Source organism: Mustela nigripes, chromosome X, assembly GCF_022355385.1.
Source record: "Mustela nigripes isolate SB6536 chromosome X, MUSNIG.SB6536, whole genome shotgun sequence".
NCBI classification, from domain to species: domain Eukaryota; kingdom Metazoa; phylum Chordata; class Mammalia; order Carnivora; family Mustelidae; genus Mustela; species Mustela nigripes.
In genome coordinates, this window is record NC_081575.1 from 114,734,220 (window position 1) to 114,757,307 (window position 23,088).

At 42.9% G+C, this 23,088-nt stretch overlaps 1 long non-coding RNA gene across 2 annotated transcripts; it reads right to left on the reverse strand.

Moving 5' to 3' along the window:
- Positions 1-20,261: 20,261 nt before the first annotated feature.
- On the reverse strand, positions 20,262-22,865 carry LOC132007270 (uncharacterized). 2 transcript variants are annotated; one of them, XR_009401291.1, is made up of 4 exons: positions 21,806-22,865; positions 21,619-21,710; positions 21,241-21,300; positions 20,262-20,477 (listed from the first exon to the last, which is right to left on the reverse strand). It is a non-coding gene; the product is annotated as an uncharacterized LOC132007270 (long non-coding RNA). The 2 variants fall into 2 exon arrangements; XR_009401290.1 differs by having other exon boundaries at positions 21,619-22,865.
- Positions 22,866-23,088: the final 223 nt, after the last annotated feature.

The window sequence follows — 23,088 nt, forward strand, 5'->3', positions numbered from 1 at the left end:
AGGGAAAGGAGCAAAGCTAAAAATGTGTGTTAGTGAGCTGTTGATCACTTTGAGCAACTGAAGCTCAACCCAATGGGGTCCTTCTTAGGAATCATGTAGAATAGTTCCCCAAATGGTTTCGCTGGAGGAAGAAGTTGAGGCACTCATACTCTTTCTTCCATTGGTAGAGGGTGGTTTCTTGGAAATATTAACGATCCCTCAGCTCTACGTCTGGTAGACTGACCTTCTTTCTTATGGCATCCAAGAAAGTCCTGAAGCAGTAAAGTCTTGAGTCACCAATGCAAGTCTGTCCACTGCAGGTGATCTAAGAGCAAGGGTCTGAGGAGTGTGGCACAGAACATACATGTGTCTGCTTCAGTGATCTCTTATCTTGCTGTTACACAGCATCAAACATCTCTGCACTTACACTCTGATGTAGGCCCTTGATCATTTCCTTAAGATAAGTCCATAGATATGGAGTTGCAAGATCAAAGGGGATGTACATTTCAAAGGTTTAATCTTGGTCACCACATTACTCCCTGGAAAGGCCTCAGTTTACCTTCTCCCAGGTTATTCATCAGATGTGGGGGTTTAGTAATGAGCACATTAACAGCACAAAGATTTGTTCATGGTGATGGGACTTCTGGCCTCCAAAAAGCAGCCTGACACTAATCCTGGGTGATTTTTCCCACCCAATCCCTTGCACTGAGACTTCTGGACTTGCCATGTGATTGCCACTTTGGTGTTCACAAGTACTGGGCCCTGGGCAGTGTCTTCCTCAAGACACTGGTTTGGTGTTGGGTCCATACTTGCCCCTGAACCTGACCTCTGTCCTCTGTGTCTCTGGCATAACTCCTTGTGCTTTACCCGACAGCCTGTCTTGATTGAAGCCCACCATGTAGTCAGGATATATAGAACCCTTTGACTCTTTGTACTCTCAGAACTCAGGCCAGTTGGCTATGGGCTTAATTATGTCTGGTGTGGCTCAAGAGGCTGCCTTGAGACCCTAAATCTTAATTAAGAAATGTGGGAAGAGTGTTTTGTAGTAGAAATAGAGAGGGCTGGCTTTCATTTTGGACACAAAATATGATTACCCGTCGCAGGCCATGACCCAGTTGTGTCTCAGAGCTTGCGGGCTCTTCTCTCTTCTGGCTATCACCTGTTGGGCTCGCACTGCCTGTGGCCATGCCACTTGGCGCTTGCCTTCCCTGACAGCTGTGCTCCAGCAGGTGGTGTCAGCTAGCCTCATCAACCAGCTGTCTACACCGACATTTGATCACTTGAAGCTCTTCATTTGCTTCCATGTGCACATTTTGCCCTCTGTCAGCTCACCACCCAGCAGCTGTTTACAAATCTGTGAGCAGCCAGTCCCCTGACATGCATGCTTAGCTTCCCAGAGCTGACCACAATTATCCCTGCTTCAGTACCCCCAGATGGTTATATTTGGGGACAATATGACTTATCTTCAGCTCACTGTCAGGCAAAGGAGGTGAAGTGGAGAGTGGAGATAATTCATAGGCGGAAGATAGAAGTGAGGCCAAAATCTGGAAGCTTCTGAAGAGGATAGACAGTGTTTGAGAAAAATCAATAGTCCTGTTATCAGAGACTGACCCTACAGGGATCCCAAATATTGCCTTTTCTAAATAATCTCTACTTAGAGAACAGAGGATCAGAAGTGTTCGCACAGAATGCTCTCTTCACAAGTTGCTTACCAGCAGCCCAGAGAATCCAGACCAAACACAAATGAAGTCATTTCATCAGGACTATGCGTTTTTTGACAAAGAACCAAAACAGGAAGCAAGATGCCATTAAAATCAGAAAGAAGACAAGGATCTTGGGGTGGCTGGTGGCTCAGTCAGTTAAGCAACTGCCTTCAGCTCAGATCATGATCCCAGGGTCCTGGGATCAAGCCCCATGTCGGGCTCCCTGTTTGGTAGGGAGCCTGCTTTTCCCTCTTCTGCTGTGCTCTCTCTCTCTCTCAATCAAATAAATAAATGAAAATCTTTTTAAAAATAAAAAAAAAAAAAGAATAAGAAAACAAGGATCTCTACACCATTGTTAGTTAATACAATTCTAGAACAGCTATAGGAACATCGTTATTAAAAACAAGAAAACAAGGGGTGCCTGGCTGGCTCTGTCAGTGGAGTGTGCAACTCTTGATCTAGGGGTTGTGAGTTAGAGCCCCACATTGGGTGTGGAGATTCCTTTAAAAAAAAATTAATAGAAAGAAAAGAAAGTGAGAAAACAAAATGTATTATTTGGAGTTAATTGCCTATTGAGAAACCCAAACATAATTAAAAAGTGGTTATCTTTATGGAAGTTTAGCAAAATGCCTGGTTAAGGAGAAGTGTAAAAATGTAACCAGTTTTCCTACTCTCCCCAAAGTAACTAGTCAAAAATATATGTTATATTGGGGGAACAACACTCTACCTCAAAATATCCAGATATAACGTTAAATTAAAAAGTGAATCTATGTGGGGTGCCTCAGTGGCTCAGTGGGTTAAGCCTCTGCATTCAGCTTAGGTCCTGATCTCAGGGTCCTGGTATCAAGGGTCCTGGGATCAAGCCCCGCATCGGGCTCTCTGCTCAGCGGAGAGCCTGCTTCCCCGTCTCTCTCTGCCTGCCTCTCTGCCTACTTGTGATCTCTCTCTCTCTTTCTGTGTCAAATAAATAAAAAAATAAAATCTTAAAAAGAAAACCAACTACTAATTGTCAACTTTAAAAAGGCGAATCTATGTAAGGAGAGTTACAAGATATACTGAGAGGTTCAAAGAAAATTTGAATAAATGAATATATAACCCATGTAACAGGATGAGAAGACCAAATAGTATAGAAGTATGTGTTTTCCAAATTAGCATTTGAATTTTTTTTTTTTTAAGATTTTATTTTCATGGGGAGGGAGAGAGAGCGAGAGCAAGAGAGTGCACAAGCAGGGAAGGGACAGAAGGAGAGGGAGAAGCAGACTCCCTGCTGAGCAAGGAGCCTGATGTGGTGTTTGATCCTAGGATGCTGGGACATTAAGACATTCAGGCACCCCAAATTAGCATACTGATTTAACACAACTGCAAAAGTAATTAAATGAGCTTCTTTGCTAGATACAAAACCATACTGTAAATTTTAAAAAAATTAAATTGGTTCAATACTTCCTTTAGAAAGAGATGTGTTATTGCATTGTTCTACTTTTCTGTGTGTGTATACACACACACACACACACATACACACACACATAAAGACACATTTAAAAAATGACAGAAATGGGAACATGGTAACACTAGCATGAAGATGCACATATTCATCAATGGAAACAAAGTGATTATAGAGCAACAATTCTAATCTATTTGAGAAGATAATATGTAATAAAGAAAGCTTCGTAAACTAGTGGTCAAGATACTATTCGCCCAAGAGTTAACAAGAATTGGCTATCTGTAGGGCAAGGGTTAAATTTTGATTTCACACCATACAGAGAACAAAATGCAAATACTTTTAAGAATTGCAAAAAATAGTGGAGAAGTATTGATAGTGTAATATTGGAGTGGGGAAGGACCTTGTAAGCGTAAGTCAGAGAGGGAAGCTGGAAGGGATAAGATTATTATAGACTTGAAATGCCTGCCTCTCCGCCTACTTGTGATTTCTGTCTGTCAAATAAATAAATAAATAAATCTTAAAAAAAAAAGATAAAGAACTTTAATAAAAAAATTTAAAGAGGACTAAAATAATTTCATTTAGCTACATAAAAATACAAAATTTACTCATGTCAAAAAGATTATATACACAACCATATAATATTTCTAGTGGGGTTGCTCTTAACACTGAATAAATATTTTAAGTTTTAGAATTTTATCAATGTTATATATCATATTTAAAGATTAGAGTGTAAGAAGCATTTTTCCAATTAATAAAAGAATTCAGCAGAAGTCATTGGGACAAAAGCTTCTAGCAGACCAATAGTGGAAAGGAATTTCTTTTGCTGACAAGGATATTGGTTACCAGCCATTGTAGCAGATAATCAGACTTCAATGGAAACTAAAATCATTCCCATCAGGATCGAAAGAATTAGCTCCTGGGCCAATTTTATATTGGAGTTTCTAAATAATTCAAAACAAGAAGAGGTTTAAGAATTTTTTAAAAAGAAGATAAAACAGTCTTTATTTGTAAACAGTATGATCAACACCATAGAAAATTCAAGAGAATCTATAACAAACTTTTAGACTGGTAAGACTGGCCAATGTGTTGGTTCATAACACTCTCCAGAGCTTCCTGGTTGTGAACTGAACCCAGCCTCCCCCCAGTGTAGGGCAGGGAGAAACAAATGAGGCAGGCCACTCTGTTGGTAGGTGGCAGTTTTAATAAGCAGAAGGAACTTATATAGGAGGCGTGTCTCAGGTGGCAGCGAGACAAATGGACCCCCGCACCCACCCACCAACTCTTATTTGTTCATTTGACAGAGAGAGAGATCACAAGTAGGCAGAGAAGCAGGCAGAGAGAGAGGGGAAAGCAGGCTCCCTGCTGAGCAGAAAGCCCGATGAGGGGCTCGATCCCAGGACCCTGAGATCATGACCTGAGCCGAAGGCAGAGATTTAACCCACTGAACCACCCATGCACTCCCCACCCACTAACCAACTCTTAAAAGTTTATAAAGAGGCCTTAACTAGGTTTAGTCACTTATACTATGCAGGTGTTCTCACTATCACATCACGGTCTCAAGTCCATGTCCTCAGAGCAGACTGTGGGAGCATGAAAGGCAAATGGAACCCACATTCCCAGGACAGGGGAGGGGACAAGGAGCCTACGAATGTCTGGGTCCAGCTCCTGGATCCATCCATAGTCACATCTTTTCGATGATGTTTCTCAATATCAACACACTAACATTTGTAGCATTTCTACTTACAGTGATGACCGATGGTAAATGTTTTAGAATCAAGTTCTTGTTTATCATAGCAACCAAAAGTACAAAGTACCTAAGAATAAATTTGCACAAGATGTGAAAATTTTTGTATGGAGAAAATTACAAAACAGCACTGTAGGATGTGAAAGATGATCCAGATATATGTAGAGATCACAGGTTCCCAGAAGTAAAGATCAAGAAGAACATAGCACTTGTGGGTGCCTATGTGGCTCATTGGCTTAAGCGTCTGCTTTTGGCTCAGGTCATAATCCCAGGGTCCTGGGACTGAGCCCCAAGATGAGCTCCCCACTCAGTGGGGAGTCTGCTTCACCCTCTCCCTCGGACCCTACCCCCTCTCGTGCTCTAATAAATAAATAAATAAAATGTTTTTAAAAAAGAAAGAACATGACACTTGTCTCCAAATTAATCTATAAATGCAATGGAGTTAAAAGAAGTCTCAACAGGGTTTTCCATGTAATTTGACAAGCTGACCCTAACCTTTGTATAGGAGAGAAAAGAGATCACTTAGCTAGTCAGAATTCTCCAGAGAAGTGGGATCCATGAGCTACAAAAGCAGATTTATTATGAGGAATTGAAAATTGGCTCACATGACTGTGGAGGCTGAGAAGTCCTACAGTCTGCTGTCTACAAGCTGGAAACCTGGGACAGCTGGTGGTGTCATTCCAGTGCTGAGAGCCAGGGAGCTGATGGCCTAAATCCCAGTGCAAAGCCTGGAGAAGATGGATGGCTGTTCCAGCTCAAACATGCAGGCAGGAAGGAAACAAATCCTCCCTTCTTCTGCCTTTTGTTCTATTTAGGCCCTCAGTGGATTAGATGACACCCACCCAGAAATGTTTGATCTGGGCACCCCATGGCTCCATCAAGTTGACCCCCCAAATTAACCATCACAATAGCTAAAATGCAGCCAGGGAGCTTGCTCTGCCATATATCAAGATTTATTAAAGAAATACAGTAATGTAGACAGTACACTACTTAAGTTGAACAAAATAGACCCAGGTATATATAGAGATGCAATGCAAGACAGAGAAGACCTGACAAATTAGTGTGGAAAGTATGAACTTGTTACCAAATGAGTCTGGAAAAATTAGTTATCCTCCTGGAAAGAAAATTAAGTCACTATCTTACACCTCACAAAAATAAATTCCAGACAGACTATCGAAATGTCAAAAGAAACCGTGAAAAATTTTAGGAAAAAATTAAAGGAAATGTCTTTATAATCTGGAATCTTTGGAAGGGTCCATAGACAAACTCAAGAAAATAAAACTCCTTAATTAAGGAAAAGGTAGACAAATATAGCTACACTAAATTTATAAACCTAAATGCAACAAAAACACCTTAAACAAAATTTAAAAGACAAGTGTTAGAAGATATCTCAATGCATATAACCAATAAATGTTAGTATCTAAAATATGTGGAGAAATTTTTACAATGCAGCAAGAAAAAGACAAAGACCCCCAAAGGGGCAAAATATATCAAGAAGTAAATTCAGAAAAGAGGTTACCTGAATGTCGAATAAGTAAAAAGTGGCTCTAGTTCTCTAGTTATTGGGAAAAGGCCATCTCAACGGCCAACAGATTGGGAAAATGAAGAAAAAGGAACTTCTTTCCTACATTGCGGGGAGAGGTGTGACTTGATAAACCATGATGGAATGAGATTCCTCACTCTATCTTTGTGGCTCTGTAACCTGGACGACTCCGACCTGTGCACAGGGAGTCACACAGCAGACTGGCCTTTACAGCATCATTTGTGACAGTGACAAATGGGAAGAGTGAACACTCATCCACAGAAGAATAGGTAAATAGATGGTACTATATTTGGAATATTATAGAGCCGTTCAAAAGAGGGAGCTAGAGCAACAAGGGTAAGACTCATAAAGCAATGAATGAAAAGGCAAGCTGCTGGATGACACTGCATATGGCGGACGCCATTTTCAAAACTATAGTCTTAACATGGCTGCACGCACATATGGTGGCGGCACACGATGTGTATAAGATTGATTTGGGATACAATATAGAGTAAAAATAAAAACATCTTTAGAAGACTTCACTAGTTTTATTTATCACAATATGAATTCTGAGCTAAAAACTGTATTTGCTCTGGAAACATAATTTCAAATACGTGTGCCTTCCCCTTCCCGGTGCCCAGCTCCAAACAAATTGGAGCGTCTAAGTCTGTCCTGGATTGATATTCTGGGGCCGCCAGCGCAAGTGGCTTTCGAGACACCAAGGGAACACAGGTGATGAGGAAGCTCTGAGGTTGTCCTCCATCGATGGCTGGAATTCTAACTGGAGAGCCTACCAGCTCACCAGTGCATGGAACAAAGCTACTTCTTCTATTCTGTGTATGTTGTGCACATAAAACATCTTGGACATGGTTAATGCATAGCTTCCATCTGGCATTTTTCATATTATGTAAAATTGTTATGTCAGCAACAGATGGCGGAGCTAAGTGTTAAGAGATTTTGCTTATGCCCAATTATCAGGTTTGCAAATCTGAACGTGAAACAGTTCACAGGTCTGGGGAACTGCATGAGCTGCTGGATTTTCTCCTGTCGAGCTGCCTTACAGTGTATTAGCTCTTGTCTGCTTCTCCTTTCCTCCTTTCTAACAGACCTTGATTTTGTTCTGACGTCCTCACTTGAGCTCCTGAGCTGATTCCCCCACCATGAGTCCAACGAGCACTTGGCACTGGTTTTCAGTAAACTGAAGGAGGACTTAACAACGGTTGTGTGAGTCAAGTGTTTGTATCTCTTCTCTCTCTCTGGTGTGATCTGACCAAAGATGCTAGATGTGATTTATTCCAGCAGACATCTGGTGACCACAAGGAAATGTCAGCTTGAGGATGATGCTGAGGACGGTGGAAAGGGAAATCAGAGAGAGTCAGGGCCTAACATTATTGAGCCGTTGAGTACTTGTCCACTGCCCAATTTCTGGACATGGTGTTTTGTCAGATGAAAGATTCCCTTCTTGTTCAATTTTGTGTGAGGTTGGCTTTCTTTTACTTAGAGCCCAAAGCATCCTAATAGGACATGGAGAAGCTCTCATGTTCATTAATTTAGAAGTCTCTTGCTATAAAATGTATGAAATACAGTGAAAAGGAACCATAGACATGGGTCTAGAGCATTTGAGCTCCTGCTTCCCCACTTGGAGGTCCCTCCACTGTCATTTCATTGAGGAGGCAGGAGATCTGAAATCCAGCCGAGGGCAGCACACTGATTTGTAGGTCTTACATTTGTTTAGTACTAAAATACTTCCATATATGATTGCTTCATCAACTGTGTGAAGTAAGCTGTTTGGCATTTAAAAAATCTTTAAAAAAGATTTTATTTATCTGAGAGAGAGAGCAAGTGAGCACAAGTGAGTAGAGGGGCACAGGGAGTGGGAGAAACAAACTGCCCTTTGAGTGGGGAGCCCAGCAACGCGGGGCTTGCTCCCATGACCCTGAGATTGTGACCAGAGCTGAAGTCAGACACTTAAGCAGCTGAGCCACCCAGGCACCCCTGCATAGGCATTTTTAAAAGTAGAACTTCAGGGGAGTTAGTAATATTATCGAGGGCAAACAAGTAAGAAACAGATCTCCTAAATTTAGGACCATTGAACTTTCTGCTGACTCCTAACAACTGTTCGATTATTATGTATGAATTAGTGTTTGTAGAAGAACTACCAAACCAGCACTTAATCATGTGATGATAAATGTTTTGGAAACTGTAATGGACAGGATAGGATAGGTTATGCTACAGAAACAAATTCCTTCAAATCTCAGAAGCTTGTAAGAGCAAAGGATGCTTTCTCCTCATTGGGAACAGGGGGGTGGGCAGCCAACCCCTCTGGTTGTCCTCATTCCAAGCCCTAGACTGATGGCCGGTCATCATGGTGGAGGGAAATGGGCATGGAAAACCACATGCTGACTCTAAAACGTCTGCCTGGAAGTCACACGAGTTGGGTCCACTTGTGTTCCACTGGCCAAAGCAAACTTTATGGCCAAACCTGCTATTAATGGGGTGGGGACATATGATCCTGTCCTAGAGAGTGCTAGTGACTATGAACACAGGAAACTTCCCATATTTCAAATGAACTTCCGTTCTAATTCTATGTCCCTAGATCCCACAACACTTGGCCTTGAGAATGAACAATTCACAAGGCTGTGATGTCACTCAGGAATTCGACATAACCCATGACTGATATAGGAAAATGTTTCTCTGAAAGAACACTAGTTATGCGAAACACCCCTAAAGAATGGCATGCGTGGCCTCCTGATTTGGGAAAATGCTACATCCAGCTTCTCCCTTGTAACTTGGCAGTAGGTGGTAGTATGTTCAAGTCTCTAAGAAGTCCTGCAAAAAGCTTCCCCAATCTATTTCATCATGGAGCTTTTCATTTTCTTTTTTTTCATAACTTTGTTCTGCATAATTCCTATTGGCATCCCACAGCACTACTGTTCACAGGTTGCTCCAGTGAACCTTGGTTTGGGGTCAGGTCTCCAGGGTTTGAGGTCCACTTCTTTCCCCAAATAGCAAGGAGAACTTGGTACATCATTCATCATTCTCTTTTAATTTCCACATTTGTTACACAGCAATAATACTAGCCTGTAAGCCTCTAGTGAGATGGTTAATGTGAAAACATCCTGAATGATGTGTGTTGAATCCTGAATACATAGTGTGTTATGAATGCAAGGACCCAGCCTTGGACAAACACTTCAAGATCTGTCTTTATCCGAGTCCCGACTTCTTTCTGCACTGCTCACGAGCCCATGGCTTTGGGCCCATGTCAAAATAGGGATAAACAGATACAGGTGCTTGATCTGAGCTGCCGTTGGGCTTCACGGCCGGGCTGTAAGCATGGAGCTCTCCTCCCGGCAAGGGTTAACAGATATGAGCCAGCGTGAAATAACATATAGGAAAGTACTTTATAAACGATGAAGTGCCATACAGATTCATCAGTTTATGAGTGATACATTCCCCCTTACATTAGTCCCTTTTAAGATTTTGTTAAATGGTAAGATGCCTTTCAAATGCTACATTTTCAGGTCCAATAAACAGTTAGTTGAACATTTTGACACTTCGCATGGACGCAAGTGCAGGCACATTCTCATTCATTCATTTATTCTCACAGCAAGCGTATATTAAGGGGTGATCTCTATGTATCTATTTTACATACCTGGTTTTATCTCCCTCTAAATTTGAAATGGGTTATAAATACGCACAAGGTGCAATACAAGATAAATAACTGGGTGAACAGGGGGAAAAACCTTAATTAGGGACGGAAGAGATGAAACAGTCCAGAAGCTATTCCATGCCAAATACAGATTCTGTGAGGTCCTGCCCTGCTCTTTTAGCCTTTAGGACTCAAGCCTGATGTTGAGCTCTCGAGGCCAATACAAAGACTAAAACATACTCCACTACAGATGTCCTTCGAGAAAAGCTAGAAAGTGAGTGATGATTTGCTGTGTTCCGAGTTTTAACTGTTGACAACGCATTTAAATTTGTTCCCCAACTGCAGGCTAAACAAGATATTTGTGAAAGCTGAGTCTAGCCTACGGCTTTCAAGTTTGCAATCTCAAATGCATTCGCTGCGGGAGGGTGGCTTTCATTGAAGGAGAGGCAAGGAGGCTGGGGTCACTATAAAAGGGACACAGCACAGAATCTGGGGGATGGGCGTGCTATGGGCTGTGTCCCCCTCAAATTCACATGTGAGGCCCTGATCCCTAGGATGCCTGTTTTTGGAGAATGGGCTTTCAGGAGGTAATTCAGGTTAAATGAGGTCATAAGGTAGAGTCCTACTGCAATGGGCTTGGTGGCCTTTTAAGAAGAGGAAGGTCGCCATCCATGTGTAGGCGTCAAAGAAAGGCCATCTGAGGACACAAAGGGGAGGAGGCCGTCAACAAGCCAGGAGGAACATGAGTACCAGACTCCTGATCTAGGACTTCCAGCTTCCAGAACAGTGAGAGCATCTATTTTGATTGTTCAAGCCAGCCAATCTAAGGCACTCTGTTTTGGCAGCCAGAGGCCACTAACGCGGCGAGCTCCAATTTCCTGACCCCTGTCACGGATAGGCTTCTGACCCCAGGACAGTCACACTAAGGACACGTTTACCTCTTCAGTCTTCTCCAGATAGGTTTTGGCAGGAAATGAAGAGAGGAAAAGGCTTAGGAGGAGTCTTCAGTTTGAAGGCTGGGATTCTGGATGAAGTGAACCAGGGCTGGTCAAGATGAGCAGCAACGAGCTCCTGGATTCTAGAAGACACAAAGCATTAAGTTAAGGCTCATGTCCCTAACACATCTGCTGCTGAAGGTGTATTTATTCTGCGGTTGGCATAAACTTGAAGAACCTTAGTTTTGGGGTAATAATAGCCTTTAAAGAGCCGTTTTCAGGCATGTCCTTCACATGGTTTCAAGTGAGCAATGGAGATTCTGTAAGTGATCTGTGAAAAGGTGTGATCTGAGAGAGAGATCTGCCAGACAGAAAAGCAACGGTAGTTCTGTAATTGCTGATGGGAAGGCTTAGGGCTGCAGCCTCCCTCCTATTTGGATCTCCCCAAGAGGGTATAGAGAAAAGTCCTTGGACCCTCTGACGGGGACTGTGTCTCTTTTTGTGAGTCGTGTCACCTGATTCTTAAGCAACTTGGAGAGCATAATACACTAGCAGCTCAGTTTGTGCTTTTGGGACCAAGTCCTTCAGAGAGCGGCGGAAGGGTTATTATCAGATGAGTTCCATTGAGGATACAATTAGCATTTGATGATGAATGACTATCAGTCCATGCAAAATAAAGATATCATTCAGGAGGCTTCTAACATATTTTCCCATTGTATGATAGGAGTTTTCATACTTAAATGAACTTACCCCAACCTACATTCCACAATCGACTCCTTCCTCTCTCCCCCCTTCGCTTCTGGCTAGTCACGTGGCTTTTCAGATATACCGACAAATGCCACCAAACGTGTTCCTGATATGTAGGACACAGCATGTCATTGTATTTAAAATCATGAACTCTGGAGCTAGGCTTGTGGGTTCAAAGCCCAGCGATGACAGTTACTCTGAGCAAGTTACTTAATATCTTTGTGGCTTAATTTCTTGATCTGCAAGATGGAGATGGCATTAATAGGGCTTACCTCACAAGGAGGCTGTGAAGATAAAATGAGTGAATACGTTAAACTTTTGGAACAATGCCCAGTGGATAAGCCTTTCGTGCTTATTAAATAAAATGCCTGTCTTGGTATGTGCCTTTCTTTCTGCTTAGATGCTCACCCTCCACTCTGTCAGCCCCCACCCTACTCCTATGGCTTTTTTTTTTTTTTTTTAAAGCAGATTTATTGAGGCATAATTGACACGCACATATTGGAAGTTTTGACATATGTGTGCATTCATGAACACATCACTGTAATCAAGGTAATGAACAGATCCATCACCTCCTGGAGGTTTCTCATGCCCCTTATAATTCCTTTCTTCCCTCCTGCACTTCCTTCCCCTGCAACTTCTGGTCTGCTGTCTCTAAATATTCATTTGAATTATCTAGAGTTTTATAAAAATGTAATCATAACATAGAGCCTTTGCTGTCTGGCTTCTTTCACTTAGTGAAATGTTTTTGAGCTTCAGCTATGTTGTACTATGTATCAGTAGTTAGTTCTTCTTAATTGCTAAGCACTATTCCATTGAATGGATATCCCACAACTTATCAATTACCTGTTGATGGACACTGGGATTTTGTCTACTTTTAACAATCGCTTTTCTAGTGCCTGGAGCAGGGTCTGACGCAGAGTAAGGACTCAATAAATAATTTAAAACAAATAAACAAAAGAATGTCCTTCTGGTGTGCTTGAGCTTGCCCTTGAAGCTCAAGTCATCATCAAAATGAATATTATACAACCATGATACGCTATGGTTTCAAAGAATATTTGATCAAATGTAACAACGCAGATTGCTGATAAGATAGGAGGCAAGGAAGGCAAAGCCTCAGAGTGCATAAAAGCAGAGTACACATGGAGGAGGATTCCAGTAAGAAAGGATGAAGATGTCTTTGACTTTACATTTAATGCTTTCCTTATTTTCCAGATTTTTCACAACAAAGAGAGGAAATGTTTCTATTTTCAAAAGTATAATTATAAAGAATAACTTGCTTAAATGTTCCTTCCTCCATGAAGCCTTTGCCATCTCTCCCGGGAAGTATCAATTATTTCTTCTGTAAAGGCAACAAATCTCAATGCCCTGTAAGATTTTCTCACTCCTGCGTCTGTGGGTCGGCTTCAGGCTAGGGCTGACTGGGCTGCTCTTATTCTTGGCCTATGACCTTCTCATGGTGTTCCCTTGTCCTAGGACCTTCTCATGACATGGCCTTGTCCTGGAAGAAGTGAGTGCAAACACATGATGCCTCTCAGAGCTGAGGTTCGGAACTGGCCCAGTGTCCCCCACCGTTGACATTCCATGGCCAAAATGAGACCCGCCGCCAAGTTCGCATCAGTGGGGCTGAGCGTAGTTCTTCCCGTGAAGACGAGAAGGAATGGGAGACTAAGAACTTGCTGAACACTAATTTCATCTGCCACGCAATAGGGGACAAAACACTGCTTTCGGGGTCTTTCGAACCTGGCTTTGGAAGTGGACTTGACTACTTAAGAGCCCTGTGCTTCACCCCTTTTGTGAACTGGGGCTAATAAAATTGCCTGGAAGAGAGCGGTGGTGAGCTTTCAGTGTGGTGAGTGGGGGTGGCCACAGAGGTGCACTCGCCAGAGCTCCTTCTGGACAACCCATTGCGAGGAACCTGTTTCGCAACACTGGCTGCTACCCTCTGGGTCCGCCATCCGCGTGCACTGAGGCCATGCTCCTCTTAGGCTGCAGGCCGCCAGCAATGAAGCACAGCCAAGAAACTCTTCTGGGCCCATGGCTGGAGGATGGGGGACGCCTGTGAGAGGACACTTGGACTTGAAGATGGCCTATTAATCCGGAAACATGCCTGCCCGCACCGCAATGCCCCCTGAAGCTCTTCCTCCTCCATCCCCCTCCTCCTCTTCTGTGCACCAGACCCACATTGCTGTGGGGGGCCCCTGCCTGCTTCTGATTCCTCCCCTTTGTCCTGCACAGGGACTCCCCCCCAGGTTGGCTCCTGCACACGCACATTCACTCCTCATTTCGTCTTGCTCTTTGCTTCTTGGTGGCTCCAGACTGAGATGCTATCCGGCGCCCAAGGACAAGTAGGAAGTCAAGACATTTTGTTTCTCAGTGACTGTTTCTTCGGCTTACTGTCAAGATCTTTGGCATGGATCTCCTCTACAACCACGCTCACCTACTTCAGAGAGTTGTGTTTTAACTGTGGGAAAACACGTAGGACGGAAAATCTGCAATTTTAACCATTTTTCAGTGTAAATTCAGGAACACCAACTACCTTCATGAAGTTGCACAACCATCCCTGTCAGCAGTTTCTAAACCCTTTCCATCACCCCAGAGACGCAAACCATGAAGCGCTAAAACACCCACATCCCCTCCCCCAGTCCCTGGAGACCTCTCCTCTACTTCGAGTCTCAGAGAGCTGCTTTTATGACCTATCCCCCCACTTAACTGAGCTTGGAGAGAGGAATTTAAGCCTACAACAAGTGTTTGTATTGTACATGGCGTACTGAATCTTGACTTCAGTGGAATGAGAAATATAAACAGGCATGGATCCCACAGCTCTCTTCACTTGAACATGATTTTGGTTGACGTTAGCAGCTCTCAAAGTCTTTGCTTCATAGAAAACTTGGAAACAGGAAAGGGAGGATGTGATGCTCATTACAGTTGAAGTTCTAGGTCTCATCTTTCCCCCTTGCGTCCTCCTCCTCCCCTCACCTGCATTTTCTAGAAACTCTGACACCCAGCTGTTTAAGCAGAACAGTCAACATAGTCAAGCAAATAGTCAAATAGTCAAAGTAGTTCAACAGATAATTCTTGGACAAAGATGTAGAAGAAGACAAAGCCTCCTCTTCCTTTCAGCATGGAAAAGATAGCACAATATGCTGTAGAGGTTTCTTCCAGAAGGGTCTTTCTTTGACCTGGCCTTTGACCTTGTTTCTGCTTAAATGAAATAAACTGGCTGATACCTTTGAGTAGAAATGTGCATAGGCCTTCCTAACTAAAAGGACCCTGGATCACTTCAGAGTAAAAGCACAACGGTTACCTTCCGAGAAAATCAACAGTGCAGCAGCTAGAACACGTGTAAATTTAGACTCTGCACCGATGGGTTCCCAGGCCTGATGAAGGGATCAGGGAGCAAGCAGTGGGAAGGACCGCCATGGAGAGCCAGCCTGGAGTCGGGGGCATTGAGGTCAATCACTACCTCCAACTGGCTGGGGGGGATTTGGAGTTACCTTTCTGACAAGGTAACGATGCAGAGCAGAGTTCCTCAACCTGAGCACTATTGGTATTTGGGGCTGGGCCTTTGTTGGTGATGGGAGCCGTCAGGTGCATTGTAGGATGTTTCAGGCAACAGCCCAGACTGCCATTGTCTAGCTGTCAGTGTCCCTCCATTTGCCCCTCAAGTGAGGACAACCACAAGTGTCCTCTAGACGCTGTCAAAGGTCCCAGGGGGGTGGGCGATGGGACAAAACCACACCTGGCAGAGCGTAACTTAGATTAAAATGGCCATGAATGAATCTTACCATTGCATTCTGCCTGTGTTTCTGCATTATGAATGTGGACATACTGTTTTTCCAGGTGTTTCTTAAAGCTTTTCTGTTTGGATTTCTGTGCCAGAATGAGGAAACGGAAGGCATGCTTTTGAGGATCTCTTATTCTATCATATCCTTCCTTCTTACTCACACCTGCTTGGGCTTTTTTTCTTTCTTTCTTTCTTTCCTTCCTCTTCTTACTGAGAAATAACTATTGTTTTAAAGAATTGATTGAGGCTTGGCGGTTTACTCTATTTTCCTACTGCACTAACTCAATAAATAGATACTTTTCCATAACAAGTAACAAAAAATACTTTTTGACAGGTGGTTTATACTGGCTGGACATCATTTAAAAGAGCACTTCAAGGGGTTTCATTTGATGAAGCATCACAAGAAACACTTCCTTTTTGGAGCTTCACAAAAGTTCTAAAGGGGTATTAAATCCTCGTTCAGGCAAAGGGCTGTTACGTGGAAGCCCCCAGGCCTTCTGTGTCCTTGAGGACTCTCTGTGGCTTGAGGGAATAGCAGTAACTCTCTCCATAAGCATTCTCTAGGCCCAAGCCCACCAGGGAGCTAAAGTGTAATTAATGTTTGTAAAACATTTTTTGAGATGGAAAACACTATTAAGTCAAACCACTGCTACGAAAAGTGTTATTTTCAAAACCTCACCGACACGCTAGCATCTGTCTTAACTAGTCTTGAGGGAGACCGTAAAGGCTAGAAGTATCAAGGGGTGACAGAGATGGGGGTCCTAACAGGACTCCTGGCGCCAGGCAAGGAGGTGCTTGAGATAATGATATCTTCCTCGCTGGCACGCTGACTACAGTCCTGCTCTCCAGAGCAATCTTGAGCAACTAATTATTTATGTGAGTGAATAATGGACATGCTTCTCTTTGTTTTATAGCTCGGATGTTGCTGAAACAAATCAACAGTTTCCAACCCAGGGTGCAAATCAGGAGTCAGCTGGTGACAGTGAGTCTGCTAAAAGATTCAAACCGTAAGGAACACGGTCGGAGGCCATAAGGGACCCAGGGATGTCCCAAACACGGGGCTACAAGGCTCAGGAAGTCTTGGTGACATCCCCTCAGGGCATGGCCCTCTTCCCAGTCAGAGGCGGAAAGGCAGGGAGTGGGCATCCGTTTTATTGCCATGGACGGTGGCAGAGATTCCAAGTATCTAAGGGGCTTGGGATTCATGGAACCCAAAGGCAAAGCAAAGCTGAAGATGTATCCCTTCTTCCGAGTTAACCTGGTTTGGGTGGCAGAATGACCTAGAACCTGGCCCCTGCTTCAGCTTCTGCAGCCTGGCGCACTCGTGTTGCATGCCATCTGCCATCTGTGTGGCCAGGTACTGGGCCTTGGGACACTGAGCACAGCAGGATGGATACACGCCTCTGAGCTGGATCATGCTAAAATGCCTCAGGAGGAATGTGGAAGCTGCTGGAACACCTAACAAGGACCTCTACCAGATTGTGGCATCTTGCCCCTCCCTCCCTGTCCAAATCAGTTCCAACCACAGGAGTAAGTGTGTCCTAGGTGGCCACTCCCTGGGGGCTGGAGACATGTCCGACTACTTTCAAACTGTGAGATCCTTAACAGATGGCATGCATGATGAGAGGGGTACTTGAATAAACTTGTAAAAATTGGTATTTGTTTACAATTCTGTTCTCACGTGCTAAAAGTAAACACTTGGATGTATTTTATCCTTTAATACTTTGCGGGGAGAGAGTTGTGGACACATTCCGTGCAGTCCGACCATCGATCTTTCATTCCGGTGCCGGTAATAAGTGGGAGCCAATGGACTGCAAATTGGAGAGTCCTTCACCAGATACCAGTTTGCGGTCCTGTGGAATTGCATAAATTGGGCAAAGACACACAAATCGGGTCACTTTGTTTTCTTCCAAAGAGCACCCACTGCATTTCAAATACAAGCCAAGCCCCTCCCCACGCCGTACAAGGCCTTGCACAGTCTAGCCCGTGCACACCCTTGGGCTGCTCCCCCTCTCACGCACAGCCCCCCATCCACATTGCCTCTTTCCGTCCGCTCCACACGTCTGCTGGCATTTGCTACTCCTGGAGGCCCACACCCCTCCCATCTTCCCAACTGGTTCTTTCTTTTTAGCTCTCTTCAGAGAGGACTGCCCTGACCACTCAAAAACACCCGTTCCCCAAATAGTATCACCTTACCTTGTTTTTCTAGCACCTACTACTCTGATTAAAGTTCGTGTTCACTTGTATATTATTATATCCAGGGTGTCCATTTAATGTATTGTCCAAACTGAGCCACCCTTGAGCGCAAGAGCTATTAATAATTATGCTGGGACAACGAAATGCTGAACTAACAGGGCCTCCAGATGTATGAACCACTGGAATTGTCACATACCAGGAAATGGAATCTTCCTTAGGGCATGGATGTTGTCTGGCTTCTTCGCTGTTGATCCCGGGCCGGGGAAGTGCCCCTACCACTGGTGTTGAATGAAGGACTTCTATGTGCATGGATTTACGTACTTAATTTTGCCTGGTCATTTTTTAAATTTTCTAGATACTAAAATATGTGCATATATATTTACAATTTTAAGAGAAAGAAATCTTCCCCAAATTATATCAACCGTATGGTAACTATGTTAGATGTACTAATATGGATGTTGACTGATAAACACATAATTTTCCTTGGTTCTGTATGTGTTTTAATGGCGGTATAATGGTTGAGTTTTTCCTTCTTCAACCTCTTATCTGTGACAATACGGTCTGTAAAATTTTCAACTAAAAGAAAAAAAAAATGGGAAGACGGAAGAATGTTTCCTTAAACAGCACATTGGATCCTGAGCTGGATCTCCAGCTTTTTTTGGCTTACCTGTTTTATGAATTCCAAGCTCCTGAAACACATCTGTCCTGAACCACGGGGGCCCGCCGCAATCCAGGCCAGTAAAATGGCGGTCCACTCCTTGCCCGTCTACCTGCTTGCTTACTTCCAGTCACCGTTAAGTGGACCACTGCATTGGATGGCAGAACCTCAGTCACACTCACATTCTTGCCTTCAGGAACTAGAAGAAAAAGTGTTGGTTGGATGGGCTGATCCACAATCATCCAGACTCTCCAGAAGCATTCATTTACTTAAAAAAATACTGAGTGCCTGCTATAGACATGGCCTGGGGTGAAGGCATCTTGTCAAGTTTGTTCATCCTCATTTAATTTTCTTTCTCCATCACTTTCATCATCTACTGTTGCAGATTAAACCCTTTACTTCTCTTTTCCTATGGAATTATACCTACTGGGTCTTGCTCTGACATTATGTCCGATGGTGTTGAAATGCAGAGAACAGTGGTTGTAAATGGGCCCCAGAACGAGGATATCAGAGGACAGAAGTTCACGGGGATCGCACTTGGCTGACCTGAAATTCAGACTTGGTTGCTTCCCTTCATAGGAGGCATTTGTGGCTAGGGATTTGGGACAGAGACCCGGGGCCAAAGAGAGTTTTTTTTTTGTTGTTTTTTTTTTTTAAAGATTTTATTTATTTATTTGACAGACAGAGATCACAAGTAGGCAGAGAGGCAGGCAGAGAGAGAGGAGGAAGCAGGCTCCCCGCTGAGCAGAGAGCCCGACGTGGGACTCGATCCCAGGACCCTGAGATCATGACCCGAGCTGAAGGCAGCGGCTTAACCCACTGAGCCACCCAGGCGCCCGAGAGTTTTATACTGAATATATGAACAAAAAAATCTAAGTGTATGTTGAATAATCTGGCCAATTGGAAGTGCATTTCCTGAGCTATATTGATTTGAACAAGCACTTGCATTACTGATTTTTTTTTTTTTAAAGATTTTTATTTATCTGACAGACAAAGATCACAAGTAGGCAGAGAGGCAGGCAGAGAGAGAGGGGGAAGCAGGCTCCCCGCTGAGCAGAGAGCCCAATGTGGGGCTTGATCCCAGGACCCTGGGATCATGACCTGAGCCAAAGGCAGAGGCTTAACCCACTGAGCCATCCAGGCACCCCATGCCCTACTGATTTTTAATTGATCTCGGGTTTTCAAATTGAGAAAACAGGATACTGGAAAGGGCACATCACAACTAGACAGCTGTGTGACCTTGATGAACCTCTCTGTACTCAGGGCTCTCTCACTCATGGTGGCGTTGGGCTAAATGATCATTAAATTCTTTTTTTTTTTTTTAAGATTTTATTTGACAGACAGAGATCACAAGTAGGCAGAGAGGCAGGCAGAGAGAGAGGAGGAAGCAGGCTTCCTGCTGAGCAGAGAGCCCGATGTGGGGCTCGATTCCAGGACCCTGGGATCATGACCTGAGCCGAAGGCAGAGGCTTTAACCCACTGAGCCACCCAGGCGCCCCTGATCATTAAATTCTTATCCAGCTCTCATTTCCTATGTGTCAAAGATATAAGCTAAATAAATTAATAATTGAATATTTAGATAAGAGATATTCAAGTTCCCCATTAATCTCTATCATGTTTCATGTATTTTCCTAACATATTATCTACTGCCTAATCATATCAGGAGGGGGAGAGTACAGATGTTTTTTGCCCACAGTATGTACACCCGTATTCTTCTTCCTTGGTTCCCCCAACCCTTTAATTAAGAATTGGGTTTTTAGGCCAGTTTTCTTTAGGAATAACCACATTTCATATGAAGTCTGTCGTTATTGATGGCTCCAGGATATTAACACATTTCATAAATGTGGGCACAAGATTCCTGGTGCAAATGTCATTAGGGATAAATTAAATGGATATAAGAAAATATGATCATGAATAATATTTAATAGTCATTGAACATTAAAATTCTTTTAACAAATTATATAGGTAATCAAAAAGAAACATTCTATTTCTTTCATTTCCATAGACAACAATGTTGATAGAGATGCCATCGTCTCTTCACTGGATATGTGCAGAATCCTACTACGGTCATTAGTGTTGTTAGGGACACCATCATCTCTTCTCAGAATATCTAAAACACCTGAAGAGAAATATTATGTTGTAGATATATGACATCTTACCTGGATACCTGCAGAATCTCATGGTAATTAATATGGTTAAGGACACACCACTCTTTGTCTAGACTAAAATATTCCAAGGCCACTAGCAGGGTAAGGGATAGATTAGCTCTTACCTAGATACATGTAAAACTCCAAAGTCAGCCCTATAGTTACAGACATAGTCATCATCTGCCTGCGTATGGGTAAAAGCCCCTCGGTCACAAATATATTCAGACAAATACCATCTCCGATCTGAGTATCTAGCAAGGTGCAGGATCAAGATTGTGGTAGGGACACGTCATCCCTTGTTTAGGTAACTGCAAAATCCCACAGTTATTCTCCTGATTAGGGACACCAACAACTCTTACCTGGACATCTACAGATTTCCAAGAAAAACACCTTAGTTACAGATACCATCATAGTGTGACAGGATATCTGCAAAATTTCCCTGATCACTGCCTACAACTTACAAATACTTGCAAATAAACATGGTCACTAGGTTGGCTTCAGAAAACCAACACAAGTCTACCTGGATATGTGCAAAGTCTCATGAGCTCTAACTCTGGTATAAACACCATTATCTTGTACTTAGTGCAAACAAAATTTTGCCTTCAATACCACACAGAGGTTCTTAACAATCTCTTAACTGGAGAACAGTGTTTAATGATAGTGCCCAAAGCTGGACACCTGAAAATCGAATGAACACTGCACACCTAAAAGGAACCATAAAATGTATCCAGATACCTGCAAAAATCCAGCGAGAAGACCTTGAATAAAGACACTTTTCTCCTCCTGAGTGGGTACCTGCAAAAACACAAATCAAGAGATGATGGTTCAAATAACAATAGTATTCATTCATTCCATTTTATTTCCTTACTAGCACAAGTTCAATTTATTCATTCACATCGAGTACATTTTTCTCATTTTATGAATTTCGAGCAAGACTTTTTTTCCACAGGCAACTATTAGAAACTAAAAATATTATTATATGACTTGAGTAGGTCATTTTTCCCTAGGATTGTTTTTGAATCCCCTTATAATATTTTAAAATTTTAATTCCAGTAAACATACAGTGTTATACTAGTTTCAGGTATACAATATGGCAATTCAACAATTTCATACATCACCCGGTGCTCATCACGACCATAGTATTTAATCTGGGATTTTCCTGGTATATTTTCTTGAAGGCCTTCCATCATCTTTTGAGTGTATTTCTATAAAATTTCATGGTAAAAACTGCGTTAGGAATACATGTATTATCTGAACATCTGAAAAATCCCATCAAATTCATGAGGTCTATCAAATCTACCTAGAAACTTGCGGAAGTACAAGGTCAACCCCCCAGTTAGAGACACAACACTGTCTTGACAAGATAACTGTAAGAAGCCAGCTCAAGAATGAGGATATGAGGGCGCCTGGGTGGCTCAGTGGGTTAAGCCGCTGCCTTCGGCTCAGGTCATGATCTCGGGGTCCTGGGATCGAGTCCCGCATCGGGCTGTCTGCTCAGCAGGAGCCTGCTTCCTCCTCTCTCTCTCTCTGCCTGCCTCTCTGCCTACTCGTGATCTCTGTCAGATAAATGGATGAAATCTTTAAAAAAAAAAAAAAAAAAGAATGAGGATATGAGCAAAATGCTAACTTACCTGGACACTTATGTAATCTCTGATTATCACTGATGTTATACAAACATTATATCTAAACTTTACAATAAGGGCTAATGCTTACTAGCATCGATTGACAATAGCATTTCTTACCTGAATACCTGCAAAAAAACCCAGCAATACAAGGTTAGGAATACCATCCATACTTACTCAGCTATCCAAATATTAGATGGTCTAGAGCATGGAAAAGGCTATCATCATCACTTACCTGGATTCAAACAAAATCCCTTTAACGATCATTATGAGGATTACCATGGTATCTTACCAGTAACCTGAAGAACACATTTCGGTAGATGTGCTATGACACACCTTTATTACCTGGACCCTGATAATAACCTTGTCACCAGCATCACTGTAGGACTCTCTGAATTTTTTTTTTTTAAGATTTTATTTATTTGTCAGAGAGAGAGCACGTGCACGAGCACAAGCAGAGGGAGTGGCAGGCAGAAGGAGAAGCAGGCTCCCCATTGAGCAAGGAGCCGATGTGGGGCTCGATCCCAGGACCCTGGGATCATGACCTGAAGGCAAAAGTAGACGCTTAAATGACTCAACCATCCAGGCATCCCATGACTCATTAAATCTACCTAGAATCACAGACAGGCCTACCTCGCTGTCAGAAATGCCATCACCTCTTGAATGTTCACCTGTAAGAAAGCAAACACACACACACACACACACACAAACAACAAAAATAAACCCAAACCACACTACTAACAGTAATTACATAGATATTTGCAAACTGCTCAATACTCACATGGTTAAACAACTTTTTTTTTTCTAAAATATAAAGCAGTAGGATAACATGGTTTCTACAACTGGTCAAACATGATCATTTCTTACCTGAAAACCTAGCAAAAAGAAAAAGAAAAGCCCATGGTCAAACAAGAATGAACATCACTTCTGTCAGTATGTGACGACTGGCTGGTCTGTGATG